General features: G+C 36.4%; 1 protein-coding gene across 2 annotated transcripts in view; it reads left to right on the forward strand.

The window, feature by feature from the left end:
- BMPR1B (bone morphogenetic protein receptor type 1B) overlaps positions 1-24,655 on the forward strand; it is a 416,951-nt gene that overhangs the window by 253,169 nt on the left and 139,127 nt on the right. The window contains exon 3 of one of the 2 annotated variants that reach the window (XM_030914734.1): positions 3,303-3,397. The gene's annotated coding sequence lies outside the window, so the exon portion shown is untranslated. Of the gene's footprint in view, positions 1-3,302; positions 3,398-3,496; positions 3,650-24,655 lie in introns of those variants that run through there. The other variant, XM_010385585.2, reaches the window with a different exon arrangement.

Below are 24,655 nucleotides of genomic sequence, written 5' to 3' on the forward strand. Positions count from 1 at the left end.
TCATACAGAGTAGTTTCACTGCCCTAAAAATCCTGTGTTTCACCGTCATCTCCTGACAACCACCGGTCTTTACACTGTCTATTGTGTTGCCTTTTCCAGAATCCCATATGGTTAGAATCATGCAGTATGTACCCTTTTTTTTCCCCCCTAAAGCGACGGGGTCTTGTTCTGCTATCCAGGCTGGAGTTCAGTGGCACAGTCATAGCTTACTACAGCCTTGAATCCCTGAGCTCAAGGGATCCTCTCGCCTCAGCCAGGACTACCGGTGTGTGCCACCACAGCTGCCTAATTTAAGTTTTTTATTTCATGTTTTAAATTTTTTGTAGAGACAGGGTCTTGCCGTGTTTCCCAGGCTGGTCTCGAACTTCTGGCCTCAAGAAATCCTTCTGCCTTGGCTTCCCAAAGTGCTGGGTTTACAGGTGTGACCCACTTGCACCCAGCCCAGTATGTAGCCTTTTCAGACTGGTTTCTTTCTCTTAGCAGTTGAATGGATAATTTTAATGGAATCAGTGTCTAGATTCTCCACGTCTGCATAAACTTGTTATTAATATTGATCTGCCTGAGAATAGTGCTTTATTCACAACACTCTTTCTCTTACCTTACAAAAGAAAAGCACACCCTTATCCATCCCAAATGTTATTATGGTGCATTATCCTGGAATCATAGAAAATTTAACATTAAAAATTCAACTAATGCATTAAATGTGTATTGCAGAGAAGTATGACAGGGTGGCAGGGTGCAGTGGCTGACGCCTGTAATCCCAGCACTTTGGGAGGCCGAGGTGGGCAGATTACCTAGGTTAGGAGTTTGAGACCAGCCTGGCCAACATGGGAAAACCCCATCTCCACTAAAAATACAAAGAGTAGCCAGGTATGGTGGCACACGCCTGTAGTCCTAGGTAGTTGGGAGGCCTAGGCAGGAGAATTGCCTGAATCCAGGAGGCGGAGGTTGTAGTGAGTCAAGTTAGCGCCACTGCACTCCAATCCGGGTAACAGAGCAAGACTCCATCTCAAAAAAAAAAAAGTATGACAGGGTGAACAACTGAGGACTTAATTATAAAAATATGTAAAAATTCTCTGAGGCCGCGAGATGGAAATAAAGGTCAAGAAAATAAATTGCCATGTAAATTTCAGCTGCCAAAAGAATCATCTCTGTGTGTTATTTAAATAGATAGTGGTTATATTAAATTATTGTAGATTTAGATGCTATTCAGTATATTTAAAATCACTGATGTGTTTTGTTTCAAAATGTCAATATTTCCAATAGGGTAGAAATTGAATTCTTTGCAAGTACATATTTTACCACAGGTGAAAATTTGTAAATGTCAATTTGGTAATGTGTAAATGGTTACATAATTTTACATAATTTTTCAAAATTCTTTTAAGAGTCTGTGAATAAAGGCAATTAAAGCTTGGTAGCCTGTCCTACTCTATAAAACCCAAGTTTGTCAACCTGGCTTATAAAATCCCTCATCACCTTACTCCTTCTAGTTGGTTTTGTTTTGTTTTTAACTACTCACTGTCTCCAGCAAGAAAGATCTGTTTGAAGTTCTAAGTATGTGTTGTGCTCTTTCCTGCCTCTGTCTCGATTGTGTTATTCTTCCTTTTTTTGCCTCACTACCTTCTGCCCATTCTTTAGGATCCAGAAGTCTGGAGTGAGGAATTACCTCTTCCACCCCCACTTCATGTTGGCTCAGATGCTCATTTTCCCTTCTCCCATCGTTGCCTCCTCTAGTCTTTGTTTTTCTGGAATTAGACCTGGAAGGTCTTTGAGAGTAGGAACTATGTTTTATCTTTGCCTGTTCAGCACCTAGTTATATACATCTCTTGACAGTAAGTTAATTTATGAGATAAATATTAATTTTTGCAATAAGCAAGGAAAGATGGATTTCAAATAGAAAGTTAATTCTTATGTGCAACTTTATTGTTATCTTTTTTGGTCAGTTACACTGTAAAAAGCTATTTTTGTTCTATGCTGATTATTTTTCTGGCTGTAATATTTGCATTTATTGGTAAGATTTTAGTAAGCTTTCACATGAAGATGAGACTAAAGATTATTTTGAGAACCACCGTTCTGATAGAAGGAACACATTACTGTAAGTAATCAGGCCAGGTTTCTAGTTTTGGCTCTGTCACAAAGTTGCCATGTTGGCTGTGTCACAAAGTTACCATGTGACCCTGGGCAAAGTAACCAGCCTGGGGGTTGATTTTCTTATCTGTAAGATGAGTAAGTGACCAGAGTCTCCCAAAAGTTTCCTTTACCTTTGATTTAATCAAGAGAAAATTTTAGTAAAGCAAACACATGATTATCTTTGATGAGCAATAAAAAATATGGGCTCATTTATTTTCTACTCATTCATACTGTGGACCTTATAGGTGATATATGGAGATACTGTGTACCTTGTTTATGTCACCTGCAAACCATATACTGTAGTGTCATGACTTGGATTCTATCCTTAATCTAAAAATTAAATTTTCAACTTGTCATAATTATAAATATAGAAGTTTATATTTAAACTGTAAATATTATGTTGAGTTACAATTTTAGTTTATATTTTAGCATCTTTCGCTACATATATGTTGTATCTGATTAATATTATACTTCCCTATACATTTCTGTCATTCTCCAAATGAACTTACGTTGACATATTTTTGTGACCAGTTACTCAGTCACTGCAGCCTTTCTTGTTGGGAAGCAATATTAAAAAAGATTACAAAACTGCTTTCCTGTGTCATTTGGATTCATAATATGTCATAATTAACTTTTATAAAGCTTGATTGACTGACATTTAGATATGACTTTATTTATAAAGGGTTTGAGAGTGTGTTGTTTGGCTGAAACAAAGGCAGTATTTCCTTTCTTGTCTTTGACTCCACCTAGCCCCACTTTTCTCCACCTGCCTGAGGAAAGCTGTATTTCTTCAGACAAACTTCATGATTGCCCTTCTGTGCCTGATACGGGCCTCAGGAAAGGCCCATAGCATCTGTAAAGCTGGCAGCAGAATGGTATTTCCAGGCAAGCACAGGGTTGCTGGGTAGTGAGCCAATCCACAGCTTTGTCTGAGCAGCTGAGAACTTTGCTGGAGTATTACCACGGTGTTCAGTAACACAGACCTGTGCCATGAGCAAGTAAAGCACTGAGCAAGTGTCAGGGTCAATATTTATAGACCACTACATAGCTGCCTTGCAGAGAGAGAAAACGGGAGAGTAACATGCACACAGAGGGCAAGGAAAGAAAGACTGCAGTGGAGGGAATGTTAATTTCCAATTCTTTTCTGAAAATATATTCTTTTTGACTGTCAGGTTCAGACTTCTGCTGATTCATAACCATTTGGCGCTGAGCTATGACAAGAGAGGAAACAAAAAGTTAAACAAGCAAGCCTGCCATAAGTGAGAAGGTAAGTAATTAGCCAGTTTGGTCTCGCTGTTACTCGTAAACTCTCTCTCCCTGTTGGCTGCACTGCATCAGTAAGCAGAGGGCTGTGTGGCATGTCAAAGCTAATGAGGAGGGCTGCCTGCTGGGTAAGAATGTTCTTGGTGGCAGAGCCGTTTTGTGTACTGCTGTTGAGAATGCCGGGTACATTCACCAGACGTTTCCTGCGTGTGGTAGGAATAGCTCTCAAGCAGCAATTTCATACTGTGTCCTATCAGTAAGTTTCTGTCTCTTCATTCTGTCAAACTCGAGGTCTTCCAGTTGGTAAATTCCTATTTACTTTTATGTCAGTATTAAAACATTAGTGTCAGTTAAGTTTATCGTAGTGAGTGGTCTACACATGGGTTGTAAGAGAAACTTTCAGATGAACGTATGAAAGTGTAGTAGTCAATGTCAAAATGTGGAAACTGGGAATTTGGGTAACGAGGTCTTTTTTTAAAAAAAACCAACCTCCATTTTCCAGTGCACTGAAGTGAAATAGTACCTTTGAGATTAGAGAGAACCTGGGGCGGTGAGAAGCGAGAACAGTCTTCCTAATTCATGGTGCCAAAGGCAAGCACCGAGGAGAAGTTCTCTGTCCAGGTCACTTGCTATTGGGTTCTTAAAAACTGCGACTCCATACTCAACCTCAAACTAAAATTAACATCTCCTCCTATGCATTAATAGTTCGTTTTTCCTGTCATCACATGTAGCACTTTACATATATTTCTATGTTCACGGTGCTGTAGCGTGTTCATCTTCATTGTGGTTTTTCATATTCCAGATTATCATTAAAAGCACTGGCACTGAAGGAGACAAAAATTGTTTTCTATGTATTTTCTGGTTTAGAATGCTCATGAAATATACATACTTGTATGTTTATGTCTACTACACATGGACTAGAAAGTAAATTGTGTTGTTTCACTAGAACTGTGGCTTCAACTAGAGGAAATTTATCTACTGACATAATGAAAATTTCCTTGATTACATTTCAGATTGTAGAACTATCAGCATTAGCATGATATTTAGAACTGTTAAGTTGGGTGATAGATGGTGATTATAGGCCCAAAGGGTTTTCTGTACTATATATTTAAGTTAAAAACAAAAAATGAGATTGATGCTGCTGTGGAGCTGAAACTGTACAGCAATAGAGATATGAGGAAAAGTGAATACTCTGGCTCAGATTTTGTGTCAGGACTAATATACAGAAATCAGCTCATTCTAAAATAGGATAAGCCAGATCTAAAACAACAGGTAGAATATGTTTAAATCAAGATAAGAATCTTAAAATGAGACCAATAGTTGTGCAGTATCACTTTCGTTGAATGCATGTATAACTTTTCAAATGATGCCAAATGTTTCAAAATTAATTTTATTACTTCAGAAATACTTTAAGGCTAATGTAATTGATATCTTAAACAGTATTTTGACATTCATTTAATGCTCGTTTTATCATCTGAATCTTTGTACTTCTTCAAATTCTGCCTACTATTTCCATTTTATTAGTGGGCTTGATTTAGATTTTTGACAGTATCTTTATTTTGAAAATACAACCATGATTGATCTAGAATGGGCATTTCCCAGTTATAGAATCTAATTGGCTAAGTTCATCTATCAATTTTTATTTGCTGTTCACTTTGAGTAATATCTCATGATCAAGATTGTGATTTCAGATTTTTATTCAGTATCTTTTATTTTTTGCTCTATATTTTGCATTTAAATAAATACTGGCATGATAATTGCTTTCTTACCCCCTTTTATTGGTTTTGTTTTTATTCCTTCTGGTGTCTTGTTTCTGAATTACCTTATTGAAATTTGGGCAGAAAACGAGGCAAGCAAATAAAGAACTACAATAAAAAGAAACTAAAGAAAGTTTTCCTTTCAATCAAGAAGAAATACAAAATTGTGACACTGGTTGATAATGTCTACATTAGGATGTATTTTGGTTGAAGACTGGTTGAGTGTTTTAAAACTCGAAATGCCTTGTCAGTATTTTTGGCTCTGTTGTCCATCCTGACTTTGGTTATCATATTTATAAATAATATTTTATATGCAAGCATCTTATACAAAATGAAAATGGCACCTTTTGTATTATGTATTAAGTATCTATTGAAGCAATGTGAATGAATTTAGCTGGAAATATTAATATTAGCCTCCTTATGGATCTCACTGCCCTAGAGTCATATTTGCTCTGCTAGTAGTCCATCTGCTACACTACTCTTTTTTTTTTTTTTTTGAGATAGAGTTTCAATCTTGTTGTCCAGGCTGGAGGGCAATGGCACGATCTCAGCTCACTGCAACCTCTGTCTCCCAGGTTCAAGCAATTCTCCTGCCTCAGCCTCCTAAGTAACTGGGATTACAGACATGCACCACCACTCCAGCTAATTTTGTATTTTTAGTACAGACGGGGTTTCTCCATGTTGGTCAGGCTGGTCTCAAACTCCTGACCTCAGGTGATCCATCCGCCCCGGCCTCCCTAAGTGCTGGGATTACAGGTGTGAGCCACGGCGCCCGGCCTCCTGTACTACTCTTAGAGGGGTCAGTCTTCCACTCTGATGAACCCATTGCTTTTAATCTAAAACCGTCCCATCCCTGTCTTTCTACTGCTTATAGATAAAGACCAGGCTTTACTATGAGTCTCTTGTTCATATACCGTCTACTTTTGTTCCATATCAATCTTCTGCCATTCCTTCTGGGCTGTTGTCTATATCTCTCTTGCCCATCCATGAGAATATTCCCCTTTCTGTTTTATTTGCTGGCAGTATTCAACATCTTCTACTTCTCAAAACAATCCACATTGCATTGCTTTTTTCTTGTATCATTTATGCTGTTCTATCTTGAAAACCCTTTTCCCAGTCTTTGCCTTCTAACCTCACTGGAGAAAGCCCTACTGGTCTATTCTTAGACTCTATGACTTGGCCTCCTATATAAATCTCCATCCCAGTACTTTGCAAAGCTTGATAATATAGTGTTATATGTTTTCGTTTCTGCCTGAGACTGTAATCTATTTACGGCCAGATTTTTAAATTTATTTTTTTTATGCTTCCCCAAGACCTAGCATATAACAAGTGTCCCAGAATTTGAAGTAAACAAAAACTTTATCATACTTATTTTAAATATAATCTTCTTTATACCCCTTTCACTTTAAAATATTTTACAATTTTGGTTAATTAGATTGAAGGAAACCCTCTCAAGTAGATGGTACATACTTTGGGGATATTAATAATAATCTAAAAAGTTATTTTGTTTCTAGGACCAATCACAGTAGTGTGTGTGTGTGTGTGTGTGTGTGTGTGTGTGTGTGTGTGTGTATCCTTGCAGAGAGATATTTGCTGAACTCATAAGTTTATTTGAGTAACAAAAGTCAAAGTGATGTTGGTTAGCAAATACAAATTCAGGATACATATTCCAAAAATGCTGTTTATATAATGAATTTGGTGAAGTCAAAAAAATCAGCTAGTTGCTGTGGTCATGTTACCTTAATTTACATGGGTAAATTAAGCGATGCCCTAGCAAACTAAAGACAGTGTCATGCCTTCCAAAAGACCCAGAGAGAGCTTCAGGAGAGAATAGGTCCATCCTCATGTAGCCGAGAGAATTGCAGAGTGAAATTGCTCCCAATATTACTAGTAAACCCTCAGATTTCATTTACTGGAGCAGAAATAGTTCAGGTTTTAATGAAATAATAGAAAATCATGGTCTAAAAATTCTCAAACCTGAAAGGTGATAATTCTATTTCAGGCAGAAGAAGAATTTGCTCCTCAAAATAGAAATGTTGAAAGAGAAGGAAGGTGACATTTAAAAAAAGTAGTTTAGCTCTGATATTCAATAAAAATAAAATTTATTTTGCCTTTAATTGTATTTTATTTGCCCATCATGTATAAAAGTTCTTACATTATATATGAAATATTTTATATACCAGGAACAAGTGTAAAGCTTCATGAACAATTTGGAGTGACTTATACTTTTCTTAGTTTGATTATTTTTACTTTAGTGTACTCTACCAGCAGTTTCCACTACTATTTAAACCTTATAAACATCTTCCAGACATTGAATATAACTCTTCTGTTTGTTTAACCTTGAATTGTATCTGTCTTAGGAATGAAAACAAGATTGGTATTTTCATAGGAAAATTTGGTAATCGTAATTGCTTGGAATGGACCATAATTCAATTTGGAACGTTTTTTCAGATGTATTTTGCCCATATAACTATCCTGTGTTAAAAATATGTGGAGTGGGGAGGCTGAGCAGGAGAATTGCTTGAATACAGGAGGCGGAGTTTGCAGTGAGCCCAGATCACGCCACGGCACTCCAGCCTGGCGACAGAGCGAGACTCCATATCCAAAAAAAGAAAATAAAGAAAAAGAGTGGAGAAAGTGCCTTAGCAAAGAGTCATAAGTATGGATTTTATAGATCTCACTGGCATATCAAATAATATAAATATTATATGATTGGGATGGTGGAAGTTTCTTTGGTATGGACACAGAAATATACCAAGTTCCTGTTAGCCAGTGAGGAGGGAAACCCAAGCTTGCCTCAGTATGGAAACATATAACTATAACAAACATAAGCAAAAACACCACCACCAGCACCGAGAAAAGCTCAAAGAACTTCGTGGTTGGAATGAGGCATAAAGGATTTTACCAGAACAATCAAGTCTTATTTTATCATTGGTACAAGCTTTATTGCCAACCAAAATTTTTCTGTAACAGTGAAGGGCATATAATTCATAGAACCCAAGAGGACAAGAGTAAATTAATTATGGAAGTGGGTGGGACTTCAAAGCTTTTCTTCAGTAATTCCATTTTATCAATGGGCAGTTGTGGCATCCACAGGTAACATAACCTGCCAAACATCAGCTTTTCAAGTAGCTGGTTAAGATTTGGATAAAAATTAGTGTTAGGTAATTATAAGGCCAGTATTTTATTAATGCAGCTTTTCTTGTCTGAGTGTAATTGCTCTGGTTTTGTTCTTCATGCTGCATTTAAAGTTTAATTTGTTGTGTCTCTGTGTCTTGTCTTGTATTAGAGTCCTTTGCATTATTTCTTAATTCCTGAAAGTTCGAGCTAGTAATTTACCGTCAAGTGAGATGGAGTACTCTCCCACTTTAAGTAATTTTTTTTTTCCTAATGACAGGTATCCTTTCTGGCTCCCCTGAATTGCCCTATTCTGTTTCGTGGTACAATCACATTCTGCCACGCAAACATTCATTCAATAGAACATGGCAGATAGTCCTGGAGCAAAAGACAGGAACTAGAAAACAAGCTAAAAAACAAGTTTCATGCTTAGATTATGTCTAAGATTAGAATATAAAATATCTGTATTTTGATAGGATATATATGGCTATATTTTGTTTTATAAATTTAAAGATTTAAAGATGATTATTTGTTCTAATTTACACCTGGAAAAACTTTGTTTAAAACAAAAATGAAAGAATCCAATGGGCTTTTCCATGTTATATTGACTTTCATCTGGGATTCTTTTAAAAATATAAATAATCGAAGATGCAGAGAGGGGAAAAACAAGTTTGTTTTGGACCTTTCATCTTCTAGTAAGTTTTTGCTTCTCTATTTCTATTCCCACCACTCCCAAAGAAATTGGGGTGCTTTGGCTCTATCCATTGTTATTAATATTAAGGTCTCTGGTAAAAATTGCTTGTATACTTAGATGAAAGAGGTTTTTATTGTTGTTGTTGTTTTATAATTTCAACTTCTCTTTTAAATTCAGTGAGTACCTGTACAGGTTTGTTACATAAGTATATTATGTGATGCTGAGGTTTGGAATACAAATGATCCCATCACCCGAGTAGTGAGCATAGTACCCACTAGGTAGTTTTTAGCTCTTCTTCCTCCTTTCCCTCCCTCTGCCTCTCGTAGTCTCCGGTTTCTGTTGTCATCTGGATGTCCATGAGCTCCCAATGGTTAGCTGCCACTTACAAGTGAGAATATACAGTATTTGGTTTTCTGTTCCTGTATTAATTCATCTAGGATAATGGCTTCCAGCTCCATCTAAGTTGCTGCAAACAACATGATTTCATTCTTTTTTTTTTTTTTTGAGACAGAGTCTTGCTTTGTCGCCCAGACTGTAGTGCAGTGGCATAATCTTGGCTCACTGCAAGCTCTGGCTCCCCGGTTCACACCATTCTCCTGCTGCAGCCTCCCGAGTAGCTGGGACTACAGGCGCCCGCCACCACACCTGGCTAATTTTTTGTATTTTTAGCAGAAACAGGGTTTCACCATGTTAGGCCAGGATGGTCTCCATCTCCTGACCTTGTGATCTGCCTGCCTTGGCCTCCCAAAGTGCTGGGATTACAGGCGTGAGCCACCACTCCCGGCCGATTTCATTCTTTTTTATGGCAGTGTAGTATTCCATGGTGTATATGTACCACATTTTCTTTATCCATTCACTGTTGATTGTCACCTAGGTCGACCCCATGTCTGTGCTATTGTGAATAGTGCTGTGATGAACATATGAGTGCTTGTATCTTTTTGGTTAGAACTATTTCTTTCAGATCTATGGCCAGCAATGGGATTCATTGGGTCAAATGGTAGTTCTGTTTTATGTTCTTTGAGAAATCTCCAAACTGCTTCCACGGTAGCTGAACTAATTTACATTCCTACTAACAGTGTATAAGCAATGAAAGAATTTTTCAACATACAGCTGAAGGTTATTCTCAGCCTCAGCCTGTGATTTCTGTACTTTCCTGTTTCCTCCTCCCTCATATCAGAAGCAAAGTGATCTTCACAGTTCTCCATCAATAAAAAAGCCTGGTTATCCCTTTGTGATAATTTTCCTTTGGATTAATACCTTTCACTTTAAATAAGTATTGCCCACTTTTTAAATGTCATGCCTGCAAAGAAATGTCTGATTTTTACATCTTTGCTAATATGAGGAAAGTGATATTTAATTTACTTACTTTTAATTACTAGTGAATTTAAATTTGAGGTATTACCTCTTTTGTTATTTATAATTTATTTGTCTACTTATTCTTTTTTTCAGCAGCTCTCTTCTGCTTTCTGGTTTTCAATTGTTCCTTTATTTAAAAAAAAATTAAAGGATCTTGATTCTTTAAATATCTATTAATTGCAACTGCTTTCATAAGATTTGGATTACTGTTTAATTTTGTTTTATGTGTTTTGAAACATAAGTATGTTTTGAAATATTTTTATTAAAGCTAATCGATATTTTCTCAGTATCTTTTGAAACTTAGTAAGTCTTTTTGAAACCTAGAAAAAGGAAAAAAGAGTTTTCTACATTTTATGTCTTCATTTAACTGTTAATACTATAGTCCACAAGGATTTTTTTGACCAAGTACTTCAGCACTTTTGTTGAATCATTCTCCCCTTCTCACTTTTTTTTGTGAACTCATTTTATCGTGTATTCCTGTGCCACAAATTTCAATCTTTGTGTTACCTTTCAGTTTGTATTGCATTAAAATTTTTATCTTAAAGTTGATGTTTCTTGTTTAATGAGATTTAAGCAATGGAACATGTTAGGTTGGTGGTGTTGGATTTGGCATGATTCTAGAAATTACTGTAGACAAGAGGCTGTATATGTTACTTATCTGAAGCCATACCTAATAATATAATCTGTGTGATTGAGAAATGATGCATGAATAACCACCTCTGTTTACAAAGGGTGCATGTATGTGTGTGTGTATATATATATATATTTTGTTAATCCTTCTAATAGACCATCTGATGACTTATTGTTATTTCCTCTTTTCAGGATAAAGAAACAGACCCCAAAATGTAAAGTAACAGATAACCTCACATAGCTAATGAGTGATAAGGTCATGATTTAAACTCAGATCTGGCCAAAGTCCATCTTTTTTTTTTTTTTTTTTTTTTTTTTTTGAGATGGAGTCTCGCTCTATCACCCAGGCTGGAGTGCAGTGGTGCAATCTCGGCTCACAACCCCCATCTCCCAGGTTCAAGCGATTCTTCTGCCTCAGCCCCTTGAATAGCTGGGACTATAGGCGCGTGCCACCACGTCCAGCTAATTTTTTTATTTTTAATAGAGACGGGGTTTCACCATGTTGGCCAGGATAGTCTTGATTTCCTGACCTCGTGATCACTCGCCTTGGCCTCCCAAAGTGCTGGGATTACAGGCGTGAGCTACCGCACCTGGCCCAAAGTTCATCTTTTAAAGAAACATTGCCAGAGAGAGAAATTATGCTTTTTGCCATAAGTAGTGATAATACATATGTGTCTGTAGGGTTCTGATGGCACGAATCTTCCCAGCTTGAGTCCATCTGTGAAACAGTGAGTTCAGGAATGCTGACTTTCAAAGTGTAAGGGCAAGTCAATGAAACTGGCAACATTTGGAAACTTATTTGGAATTAGCACTGAAGATACCAGAATCTCAAAATGGAAAGAAATCATTCTACTTAAATTAGTTTCAAAGCAGTTAAAAATTATTTTAACTTCCTCAGATTTTAACTACTACAACTGTTGACTTTTATCAATTTCTTTCATTTTAGCCAACTTGTATTTCAGTTCTTCCTCATTTGCTTAACATAGCACCATGCCTTCCCTCACATATCTGCTCATGACCTTAGAAGGAAAATTGGCAAGGAATTGTGAGGTCATCAGGGAGTGACTGTTCCATCTGGGTCTCTTTTTCTGTACTCTAAGTTTCATTCAGGGGAGAAATGAGTCTCACTAACCAACAGCCTTTACTATCATCTCTATTTTAAACTACTCAGCTAAGAGACTCAAGCTCATTGCTATGGTATCAGGGTCTTGTGTTTGAAGCAGGGAAGGAAATTCTGGATATTTTGGTGTCATCAGAACTCAATATTTATATACTAATTGGTTACCTGGAATGATTTAAGAGGATAGTTTAATCTGCTCTGAAGAGATCTACTTTATAAACATAGTTTGTGTTTGTGTTTGTGTACGTGTTGGGGAGTTCATATGTGAAACTTTATAAAAAGACATCATTTGAAATTTTAATTTTTGTTATGTGTTTGCCCACCATGAAGTATTTTGTTCTGTTTTCCTCTTTAACTCAAGGCAAACAATTTTGCTTCAAGATAATAGAGGACTTTTTCCTCCTTGAATCACTCTGCCCTTTGTTGATACATTGGTATGTCTTTGGTAACAGTTCTGCCATACTTCATTTTGTTTTATAACCCTGCCCTAGAACATTTAAAATTCAATTATACCTTATCGTTGATAAGCAAGTTGTTCTTCTATTATTATTTGGAATATTATGCATCAGTATTTGTTTTGTCTTAAAAGTCTTAAATAGGTTATTCATATTATTCCTTATTTTTCAATCATATTTATTTTCTTGCTTTAATGTAAAGATGACTATTACTGCGCAGTATATGGCTGAAACATAATTCAGTTATGGTTTTATATATTCCTCAGGTGAATATTTGCTTTTTCTCCATGTAAAATACATTTTTCTTAAGAGCCTCTGTCTTTCTACTTCTCTCTATATCAATTTTAACTTCATCAGTAAATTAATGTATCATTATTCCCAGTAGTAGTTTAGCTTACTAACCTTGAAATTTATATCTGTGCTTATTGTCAGAGGCTTGTTGGCAAATTGATCTTGACAATAATAGAGAAAGAAAGCATGGTGACCTAGGACACAGCGTTCTGCTGAAGTAATTCACAGTTCTTTGAATGTGTAGAGTTTTTTTGGTTGTTGTTTATTTGTTTTAAATGAGCCAAGATACAATGCATATAGTCTTTTGAGTTATTCATTAATACCTCACATGTAATTATTTTCAATTATTATTGGTAGAAGCAGACAATTTAGAATGCTTTTTTTCAATGAAGCCATTGCAATATAAAGTCGATTGGTATAGCTTGCAAAGCACAATGTGAGTTTAAAATACGTCTCCTGAAACCATGTGTTCTTAACTTGGGGAGCTGATTTTGTGGTCAGTTTGAAGCTGTTCCCGTAGTGTATGTTCCTTCTAGTTAAAAGGAAAAGTGATATTTGTGCTAACATGATTTCATTGTTAATAGTCCAAACTACAACTATGAATTGCAGAGGTAGAGAATCTTAAAATTTTGGTTATATTTTAATAAAATATTTTTTGTGACACATATGTTTCTGTTTATTAGCTGTGTATTGCCAGTGGTATTAATTGATGGTATTAGAGCATACCTGAGATCAAATGCTGGTTTAGAAATACCATAAGGCGTGTAGAACACACATTGGCCTCCTGTAAGGCCACTCATTTCTTACATTTAGGGCAGTTCAACAAACAGGCTGACTTAAGATGACCTCTCAGACAGCCCACCCACCCAGCCAGGAGCTACACATGCTCTCACTCCCCTCTGTGTTTCCGTCCTCCCCCTCTCGCTTCCCTTCCTGGTTACACTCTTCCTTTCTTGATCCCTCTTTTTCCCGGCTCCCTCCTTTGTTTCCTAGTTTTTATTTTCATTTTTATCTTTTCATAAATGTCAGTTGCATCTCAGCAAGTTTCTGTTATACCAAATTGTTACTGATTTAAAAAAAAAATTTCAAACTTTTCCTTATCTCCTGTCTATTGCCCAATTATATCAGAAAACTCTTCTTTTGTGCATTTTGAAGAAAATCTTTCCAATTGTAACAGAAACAGTAAATGCCTGGAAGCAAGAAAAACGTGTTATGAAATGTAAAAGTGCAATTAGCATCTTCCACAATTTCCCTAAAGTCATTTACCCTCTCATTTTATAATTAATGGTAACTTCGTCAACATGTCATGGATATTTGTATATATGATAATAGTTTCCACAGGGCATGGTGGCTCACGCCTGTAATCCCAGCACTTTGGGAGGCCGAGGCGGGCAGATCATGAGGTCAGGAGTTCAAGACCAACCTGGCCAACATGGTGAAACCCCGTCTCTATTAAAAATACAAAAATTAGCTGGGCGTGGTCCGAGATTGCGCCATTGCACCAAAGTTTTAATAGTCAGAAGGTAGGGCTGGGCACGGTGGCTCATGCCTGTAATCCTACCACTTCGGGAGGCCGAGGCGGGTGGATCACAAGGTCAGGAGTATGAGACCAGCCTGGGCAACAGGGTGAGACTCCATCACAAAAAAAATAAAAAAAGAAATAAAAAATAAAAATTAAAATAAAAGTTTCATTTAATCCTTATAATAATTCTGTGTGATAGCTATTATTATCCCTATTTTAAAGGTAAGGAAATAGAAATTCAGGAAGATTAAATAACAATACTTACGATTTATGTAGGTTGGAAAGTAAGGGAGATAAGATTGGAATCAAATACCTTCTGATTTTTTGTTTGTTTGTTTTTTTTTGAGACGGAATCTTGCCCTGTTGCCCAGGCTGGAGTGCAGTGGTGCAATCTTGGCTCACTGCAATCTCTGTCTCCCGGATTCAAGTGATTCTCCTGCCTCAGCCTCCTGAGTAGTTGGGATTGCAGGCGTACCACTATGCCTGGCTAATTTTTTGTATCTTTAGTAGAGATGGGGTTTCACCATGTTGGCCAGGTTAGTCTCATACTCCTGACCTTGTGATCCACCCGCCTCGGCCTCCTAAAGTGCTAGTATTACAGATATGAGCCACCGCACCCAACCCTACCTTCTGATTCTTAAAACTTTACAGTATAGTATATGACTCTCTTTTAAAATAAGCAACTTTACTTTCCTACTCCTATACGTGTCTAAAAGTTTGAGAAGTAGCGTGGCAATTCATAAGGCTTTCAGATTTACCAGATATCTAAACCAGAGAGCAACAACTCTGTTCCTACAAGGAAGACAAGAGTCTGTTGATGTTTACAAATATTAATTCATTAATTTTAATGTATTATTCTCATGTCATTTTATATTTTTCTCACTTTTGTAACTCTACCAGGGTTTCTTTATACAACAACAGCAACAATACTTGTGAAAACATGTTCTTCCAAATAAATCCATGCCATACTCTGGAATGTTTTTTGAGACAGGTCAGATTTTCATCTATCATCGTACTTTCTGATTTCAGTTAGACTCTAATAGACTTTTTCATTAGTAATATCACACTATGATGGCATGAATTTTTAGAACACATCATTATAAAAATAGATGTTTTAAGTTATTTGTATATAGTTATTCTGTTAACTTTTTACCTTTGCCTTGCTCTACTTTTCAGGAACTCTATTAGGAATTATGTGAGACAAAAAATGATATTCAAAACAAATTCCATTTTTAATCTAGTTAGAAGAACCTTTTTTTAAGATTTGGTATAGAAGAAATAAAAGCTGTGGAAAAAAATGACCTTTAGAAATTATCTGTTGACTTTTCCATGACTGTTCTAGCCCCATTATTTGTAAGATATAATTTAAGGTTCTTATAAACTATAACTCCTGTTGTAAAATGTTTTGCATTTTGAAAGCATTTGAAGACCTATTGCTTCTTTTCACCTTGCTCCTTTAAATGCTTTGAAACAAGAATATGCATTTTATACACAGGAAAATCAAGATGAAGTAAGGGTGGGTGAAGATCCCAGAGTGAAAAGCCAAGTGTTTTGGCCTTGCCAGAATAGTTCTAAAGCTTGGTTATCTTAATTACAATATATGAAAATGTAAAGAAATAAATACGTAATATGTTAACCCATACCAAACTCTATAGAAATAATGAGTGGTAGGTACAAGTCATTTAAGAAAAAAGTTATGAGAGTGTTATTTAATATTAAGAAAATTTTATAAATTTACTTTAGTTGTTTTTGAAAACTGAGAAAAGAATTTAATATGATTATAGTGGCAGAACACCTGTATTGAGCTTGTGCAACTATGTGAGAGTTTAGTTTGAGAGCCACTGAATTATCACATAAAAATTACTAGTCAGTATATAGGGTGGCAGTAATATTTTCCTGACTATTTTAATAAGCTGTGTTGGTATGTCAGTAAAGAGTTTATAAGGAATATAGGCCAGCTTAAGTAAACTATTGAATATCTGTCTCATACTGTATGGGGAAAAGTGATGACAGCATGACTATGTAGAGTTATATAAATTATGTAAAAAGTCATAAAAATACGAGTGGAGTGAATTTGTCAACTTGATTTTCTTTTCCCCTAACCACTCCACTTTCCTCCTCTCTCCGTCTGTAATGCTATGTAGTAACTTCAGTTTTATGCTTCCATCCATGACAGGTATCATCAACCAATCTAACACTTGCTCTTGTTGAGGTCCCAGTGAGCCTTGAGTCCAACCTGCTGCTACAGGGGTTATCCACATGGAAAGTGAAGACTGTTACTACTCACCTCATTCCATAAGCAGAAGCAAATTCTGTATAGATGAAGGACTTAACTATGACAGCCAATAATTTAAAATATTTAGAAAATAAGTATTTTTATTATCAGCTAAGAATTTCTTTACCAAGTCCAGAAGTAGAGCAAATAGTAAAGAAAAAAATTAATCAATTCAGCAACATTAAATGAAAAATCAAAACTGTGTTCATCAAAGGACACTAAAAAAGAATAAGAAAGACCCAAAATTGGTTTAGTATATAGAATTTATTAAAGATACTATGAGTCAGTAAGAAAAGTAAATTTAGTAAATATAAAAACAGGAATTTCAAAAAGAGAAAATCCAGATAGCCAATAAACATATGAAACATGCTGAACCTCATTAATGCTTAAAGAACAGAATTAAAACTAGAGTGATGAGGGTTGGGCGCAGTGGATTATGCTTATAATCCCAGTGCTTTGGAAGGCTGAGACAGAAGGATCCCTTGAGCCCTGGAGTTGACGGTTGCAGTGAACTATGATCACTCCACTGCACTGTAGCCTGATTGACAGAATGAGACTCTCTGTCTCTCTTAGAAAAAAAAAAGAGTGATGTATCATTTCATTTCATACCTACCATGTTGGTAAAAATATAAAAGTCTGAAAATAACAAATCTTGGTGTTGATGCGGAGCAACAGGAACTCTCATTCACTGCTAATGGCGATGCAAATTGGTACAGTTGTACCAATTTCAATTGATAAATTGAAACTGAACATAAACATATTTTTCCCCAGCAATTCTACCCCTAGGTATATGTGCTATAGAAATTTTTGCTTATATGTCTCAGGAAATAGGTATGCGATTTTTAAATAGTAGTGTTACACATAGTAGGGAAACAAATGAAACAAATTTGGAAACAACCCAACAGAGAACAGAAGTGATAAGTTGGAAAATATTTTACGCAGTGGAATTAACATAATCATAAAAATGAATGAGTCCCAGCTACATTCATGAGCCTGCAGAATTCCCAAAACATAATTTTGAATGAAAAAAGCAAGTCACAAAAAATACGTACATGATTCTCATAAAATCATGTAGAGTTTCTTCTTCCCATCTTATAGTAAGTTGAAGTTGGCTTCATGGAATTGAGAAAATGTGATATTTAAGACACAGTTAAGGAGTATGTGGCAGGTTCAAACACCGGTTTTCAGGATACCCTTATTTTCTACTTTAATGGTTTATCTGAGGGGCGCTTCATAGTTTAATAAGTGGTTAAAATGGTGGGCTCTGAATTTAGAGATCCGGAGTTCTGAGCCTGCCGCTACCATCTAGTAACTGTGTGAACTGTAACAAATTAGTTAATTTCTCTGGGCCTTAGTGTCCTCATTTGTAAAGAAGGATCTTTCACTGAAGAGGAGTTCCCCTTTCAGTGTGGAAAATGGTGAACTGACGTTGAGAATCTAGCCAAAAGACGGCATAGTACAACTGAGTGAGACCAAGTGAGAATGAGAACTTAAGACAGAGGCAGAGGATTGCAAGAAAAAGGAAACTTGAAAGATGTAAAAAGAGCATAAACCAAACAGATTTGGGGGACACAGAGAAGGAATAGTGACAGAACATCTCATGTTGTCTGACTTGGCTAATTGGCTAAATGCTGGTATGATTTATAAAAATAGAAGACATGGGAGGGGCCCATTTCAGGGTAAAGATGGGTACTTTACATTTCCTTGTATATGTACAATAATCTCAGATCCCTCAAATTAATCTCATCTTTCGTATTGCTGTTATTCTGTACCTGCTACTGTGTCATTCCTGGAAGCTGTTTCCATGCATTCCAGTGCTTGGTTATTAATTGATGTGTATTTTCTTATTGCTGGAATAGGTCCTTGCCCACCCCGAAGTGACACCCTTCTGGTTTAGCGAAACTTCCATCCTCAGTTATCCACTATTTTGGAACCATAACTCTAACAGCTTCATCATCTAGAGCCTGATTTTGGTGCTCTATTTCTTCCTTTTGGTGTTCGGTGTCTTTTGCTCCCCAGTTGTCCCACTTCATTAAAAGAGAAATTTCAATAGTGTTGCACTTCAAAGGAAATGGAGCTGGGAGTCTCTGCTCCTTGGAAATTGTTTGGCAATATGAAAATTTGTTTAGTTCTTCCCTTAGACTAGCTCTTTAAAACCAGGGTATTGGAAGATCCTTGCTAGGCAACCCGGAAATCTGTTACCCTTTAATCGAGAGCAGTGTTGTATCTTTATGTCTTATGATAAGAAGACCACTCAAGTGTTCAGTAATAGCTAAGAAAGATTTGTTTCAGGGTGAGTTTTGGTGTCCAAATGAATCAAAATGGGTTGACAGATTCTCTCTCCTAGTAGAAAGTGTTAGGGTCACTCTCATGAGGCATCGGACCATAGATATCAGCTTAATTTTTCATATGCTGGATATGTGCCTTATATTATTTAGGAATTGCATTTGGATGGAAGTAAAGAAAGTGTAAATAATTATAGAAAAAATTTAGAAGTTTATTTCTCTCTCTCTTTTTTTTTTGTCAAAAACCTTTATGTCAGTTGCTTTTTAACCTATACCTGATTTTGTTAACAAATTTGTTTTTTGTTTGTTTTATTAAATTTTTTTAGATTTGAGAGTACATGTGAAAGTTGGTTACATAGGTAAACTCGTGTCATAGTGGTTTGTTGTACAGATTATTTCATCCCCCAGATGTTAAGCCCAGTACCAATAGTTATTTTTTCTGCTCCTCTCCCTCCTCCCACCCTCCACCCTCAGGTAGACCCCACTGTCGGTTGTTTCCTTCTTTGTATTCATAAGCACTTATCATTTAGCTCTCACTTACAAGTGAGAACATACAGTATTTGATTTTCTGTCCCTGCGTTAGTTTGCTAAGGATAGTAGCCAGAGGTAGGCAATCAGGGATTATGAGACTGTTCCACAGAGCTCGGGGACTAGTCTCTCTCTCTTTTTCTGCTCTGCCAGCCTAGCATGTGGCTTCCATCTTCAGTGACACATATGGTTCATTGTGGCTGCTATCGCTCTAGCTGTCATGTCTAATTTCTAGGCAGCAGGAAAGAGGTGGATGTGAGTGACAGACGTGTGCATATACCTCCTAGGCAAGTACCTTCCTTAAGCAGCAATTCAAAATGTCCCACCTCTGGTTACATTTTATTAGCCAGATTTTAATCAAATGGCTACCTCATGATCTTTTAGCTGGCTATATTACTACTCTGAAAAACCAGGAATATGTTCCCAAGGAAAAAGAAAAGATGGGATTGGGTGCAGTGGCTCATGCCTGTAATCCTAGCACTTTGAGAGGCTGAGGTGGGTGGATCGCCTGAGGTTGGGAGTTCAAGACAAGCTGGGCCAACATGGTGAAAACCCCATCTCTACTAAAAATACAAAAATTAGCTGGGCGTGGTGGCACTCACCTGTAATCCCAACTACTTGGGAGACTGGGGAAGGAGAATCTCTTGAACCTGGGAGGCTGAAGTTGCAGTGAGCCAAGATCCCACCACTGCACTCCAGCCTGGGCAACAGAGCAAGACTCTGTGTCAAAAAAAAAAAAAAGAAGAAGAAGAAGAAAGAAAGAAAAAGAAAAGATAGATATTAGATGATAACTAGCCTGCCTTGCCTCATTTGTTCTACTTAAGATATTGCTGGAACTATTTGATAGGTAAGTAGGAAAAATGGACATTGCTCTTTAATCATAAGTACAATGTGCAGATTCCCTATTTTGAGATGTCCCCTTTGAAATTCATTAGCTATTTGAAAATAATTTTTGCTCATTTTTTTCTTTTCTTTTTTTTTTTTACGATCTCAGCTCACTGCAAGCTCCACCTCCCAGGTTCACACCATTCTTCTGCCTCAGCCTCCCAAGTAGCTGGGACTACAGGCGCCCACCACCACGCCTGGCTAATTTTTTGTATTTTCAGTAGAGATGGGATTTCATCATGTTAGCCAGGATGGTCTCTATCTCTTGACTTCGTGATCTGCCTGTCTCAGCCTTCATATTTTTTTCTTAACACATTAAGTTAAAATGTAGAGTTTCATGAAAAGGTCTCAATACCTATTTCCCTGAATATCTTAGACAATTAAGGAACTGAGGGATCAACTAAGAAGGTTTCTGTCTAGATGTACAAACATGTTTAGAACCTTATGTTTTTTAGTCAGAACCAGAAAGTGAGGCAGTATACAGTTTGTGAATCATTATTTCAGTATGTTGCAATGTAATTAATTAAAGAGAAATTGATTCTTGATATATTTGAATGATTCATTTCTAATCTTAAGCATAAGTACTTAACCTTTGTGTGCTTTGATACAAATGTACCTATACTGCTTCTTATTAATGCTGATTTTGAATTAATATTGGCATAGAGACAGTTATTTTTGATGCTTTTCCAGCTGTGTAAATATATGTATTGCACAAACTGAAATTAATAACATAATTTACTGTGCTAGCAGCATTTACAACTTCATTGTGGACCCTGTGTTTTAAACATCTGTGCTTCATTTACTGTATCTTAAATAGAGTTTTATAACACAAGCAGAATTAGAAGTGTTTACACAAAGATGATAAAATATAATAGTACTGAGAAGAAGAAACAAAATTTTGGAGAAGAGTTTCTTCATAATTAACACAGCTTAGATTAGTAATTCTCCCTCCCATTGAAACAAATAGGTGCCTATTCAAAATTAGGAGGAAAGCATTTTTAAGAGAGTTCCTGAGAGACTAAACTTTTTAATACTTTTGAAAACGTTGAAAGCAAAATTTTTAAAGGGGTGATTTATGTTTTTAAAATGTTTTGTCTTATGTTAAAAATTATATAACTTTCTCATTAAATAGTTAGTTTTTCAAATGAAGAAAACATTGTGTGCCCTTTAGAGTTAGGAGGCTGTACAAAGTAGAGAAACAGATTTAGTAAATATGACTTTCAAAAGTTATTTGTCCCACAAACAATGACTATATATCTGTCTAATTTGATTATGTAAAAGTTCTAGAATTTTATTTTTATGGTTAATTTTTTAGTTTGAGCCCTGCAAGGCTAGTTCCTGATGTATTTTCTTCAACCGATGTTATTTTAGATAAGACTATTTTTATCTGATTTTCCATTGAGAAATCATGGACATTTGCTTCCTTGGCTGACTTACAGGTACAGGTCAGTACTAAAGGACCCACATAAATAGGCTTTACATATGAGACAGCTCACCCCATGCAGAGATGCCTCCCCAGGCTAGCTATTTGTGCTCTGGAAAAGGCATGAGAAAACAGGTCCTAAGAATGCCCAATTTCTCAGGATTTATATACTCATTGTTTTCGATATACATGGAAGCAAACAGTGTCCTTAGAGATGATTTAAAAAATTAGAAAACGTAAACTTTCAGAATAGCACTACTGATACATGGAATAGAAGAAAAGAGCAAGGATAAAGAAGTGACGAATTAGAAAAGACGTAATTGTTAGAAGTCATCAACCCACGTTGAAGTCTAGATGTCTGTTTCACTTGTTATGTTATTAAGTTGACATTTATTATACTACCTATTATATATTTGCTTTTTGTATATATGTATCACTTTACCTAATTAGATTATAGTCATTTTGTGGAAACTACTGTCTTTTACTTCTTCAGATTTTCCCGTAGCATCTAACATCACATGAGACACTTTATCATCTTAAAATAAAGATGTTTAGTACCCTAAAACTAGATCCAAGCGGCACATTTGCTTAGTAGTGGTTTCTTGATAGTGTTTTAAGGATTCGGGGCTAGGTCTGTGTCGTTAGGGAAAATACAGTTTTACATTTAGCCAGGGACTCTATTTTGTTTATTACTGTTTATCTGGTGTTTAGAGTGGTTGTCTGACAGTTTGTAAGTCCTAAATAATTGTTAAAAGAATGAATAAATGATTCTATAATAGTTGAGACAACTAGTAAGCACTAAACATATTTGCTATCTTGTTAACTAAATCAACTAAAATCTTTTCTAATTCTAAATTTTGCAGTTAATATAAATATTTGTTGATTCAGCAAATATTGTATCAGCATCCAAATTCGGAAGTTGGACTATCTTTTAATTAATAGAATCCACGCAAGAATTGTAGATTCAAAGATATTAAGAATAGTTAATAAAAGCAATCTTTCTAGGGTTTAACTACCATTATTTAAGAAACAATGAAAAAAGCCTGACCTATTTAATTTGATGAATCATTTCAATTTTGTTATGTCAAACTCCAACTAATATTAAATTAATTAATTGTGCAGAATTTTTCTCTGGTTTATATTGTAGCTTATACAGAGTGAAAGGCCACTAACCTGGCTGTGAAATAAGACTTGGGAATGATTGCATTCTCTGTTTTATGTAGGGTAAGATGATGCAGGGACCTGTTATCTGATTTTGTCATTATAATATCAGAATTCTAAAAGGGAACTTAATCTGCCTTTAATACCACCTTTTATACGTAAAGTGGATCCTTAGAAATTCAGTGATTAGATTTGTAGATTTTTACTACCAGGATTAATTTACTACCAAGGTCCTGATTTCAAGATTCAGACCTTTTTGAGTTGTCATTATTTCCCAGTGACTTTTCCACTACATACTACCTAAAAACATTCTGCTAAGAACGAAATGGTTCTTTGCTTCACAGAGTGTCATCTAGCAGGGCTACTGGGTGGAGCAGGATTGTGGCTGTCCCTCCATCCCATAGGGTTCTATGATGCGTGGGAAGAGGCAGTCAGAGCAGTGACTTGCAGGTGTGGTCCATGAACCCTTGGGAGGAGGTGTCTCTAAGAACCTTCAGGGCTTTTGTGAATTCAAAACCATTTTCACAAGAATACTAATGTGTTATTTGCCTTTTGCTGTATGCTGACATTTGCTCCTGTGGTTTAGAAGCAGAGGTAGGTAAAATTGCTGCCACCTCAGCACCCATCAACATACAGGGTGTGCTGTACGCCATTGTGATCTTCACTGCTGCACGCTTGAAGAAAGAAAAGAAAAATGAACATTGAAAAATGTTCTTGACAAAGTAGTAAAAATTTCCAGTCATGTGAAATCTCATGCCTTTTTAATGTTCTAGAAATATCCTTGGTCCTGCTCCATACTGAAGGATGATGGTTTTACTTAAGAAGTTGTTGTGGAACTAGTTCCTTTATTTAATAGAACTTCTGTTTTTGATTGTTGTTGCCCAGTCTGGAGTGTGGTGGCACCATCATAGCTCACTACAGCTCCAATTTCTGGTCTCAAGGGATCTTCTTGTCTCAACCTCCCAAATAGCTGTGACTACAGGTGCGCATCACCACACCAGACTCATTTTTTAATTTTTTGTAGAGATAGGGTCTCACTGTGTTGCGCAGGCTGGTCTGCAGCCCCTGATCTCAGGTGATCCTTCCACCTCTGCCTTCCAAAATGCTGGGATTACAGCCATAAATCACCATGCCTGGCCTGGAACATCAACACCTTTTTTTTTTTTTTTTTTTTTTTTTTTTTTTTGAGACAGAGTCTCACTCTGTCACCAGATTGGAGTGCAGTGGCATGGTCTCAGCTCACTACAACCTCTGCCTCCCAGGTTCAAGGGATTCTCCTGCCTCAGCCTCCCAAGTAGCTGGGACTACAGGCACATGCCACCATGCCCAGCTAATTTTTGTAGTTTTAGTAGAGACAGGGTTTCACCATGTTGGCCAGTATGGTATTGATCTCTTGACCTCGTGATCCCACCCGCCTCGGCTTCCCAAAGTGCTGGGATTACAGGCATGAGCCACCGCACCTGGCAGGAACATCATTTTAAATTGAACATATGACAGACAGACAAACTAACAATTCAGACTTAGATATTGAGTAGAAATTTTTTTCAAAATGAGTGAAGTGAACCTGTTACTTCAAGGCAGATAATTGATAGTGTTTGTGATGGTGATAAAATTTGAGCTTTCAAGTAAAAACTGCAATTTTGAAAAGCTTTGTAACTGCCACAGTGACCTTGAGAGTGTCCAAATATTTAAAATCCTTTTTGATGACGTTGGTTCAGATATTATGGGTGTGCTTTGTTGTTGTTATTGCACAAGGAAATGTG

The sequence above is a fragment of the Rhinopithecus roxellana genome, chromosome 2 (assembly GCF_007565055.1).
Source record: "Rhinopithecus roxellana isolate Shanxi Qingling chromosome 2, ASM756505v1, whole genome shotgun sequence".
NCBI classification, from domain to species: Eukaryota; Metazoa; Chordata; class Mammalia; order Primates; family Cercopithecidae; genus Rhinopithecus; species Rhinopithecus roxellana.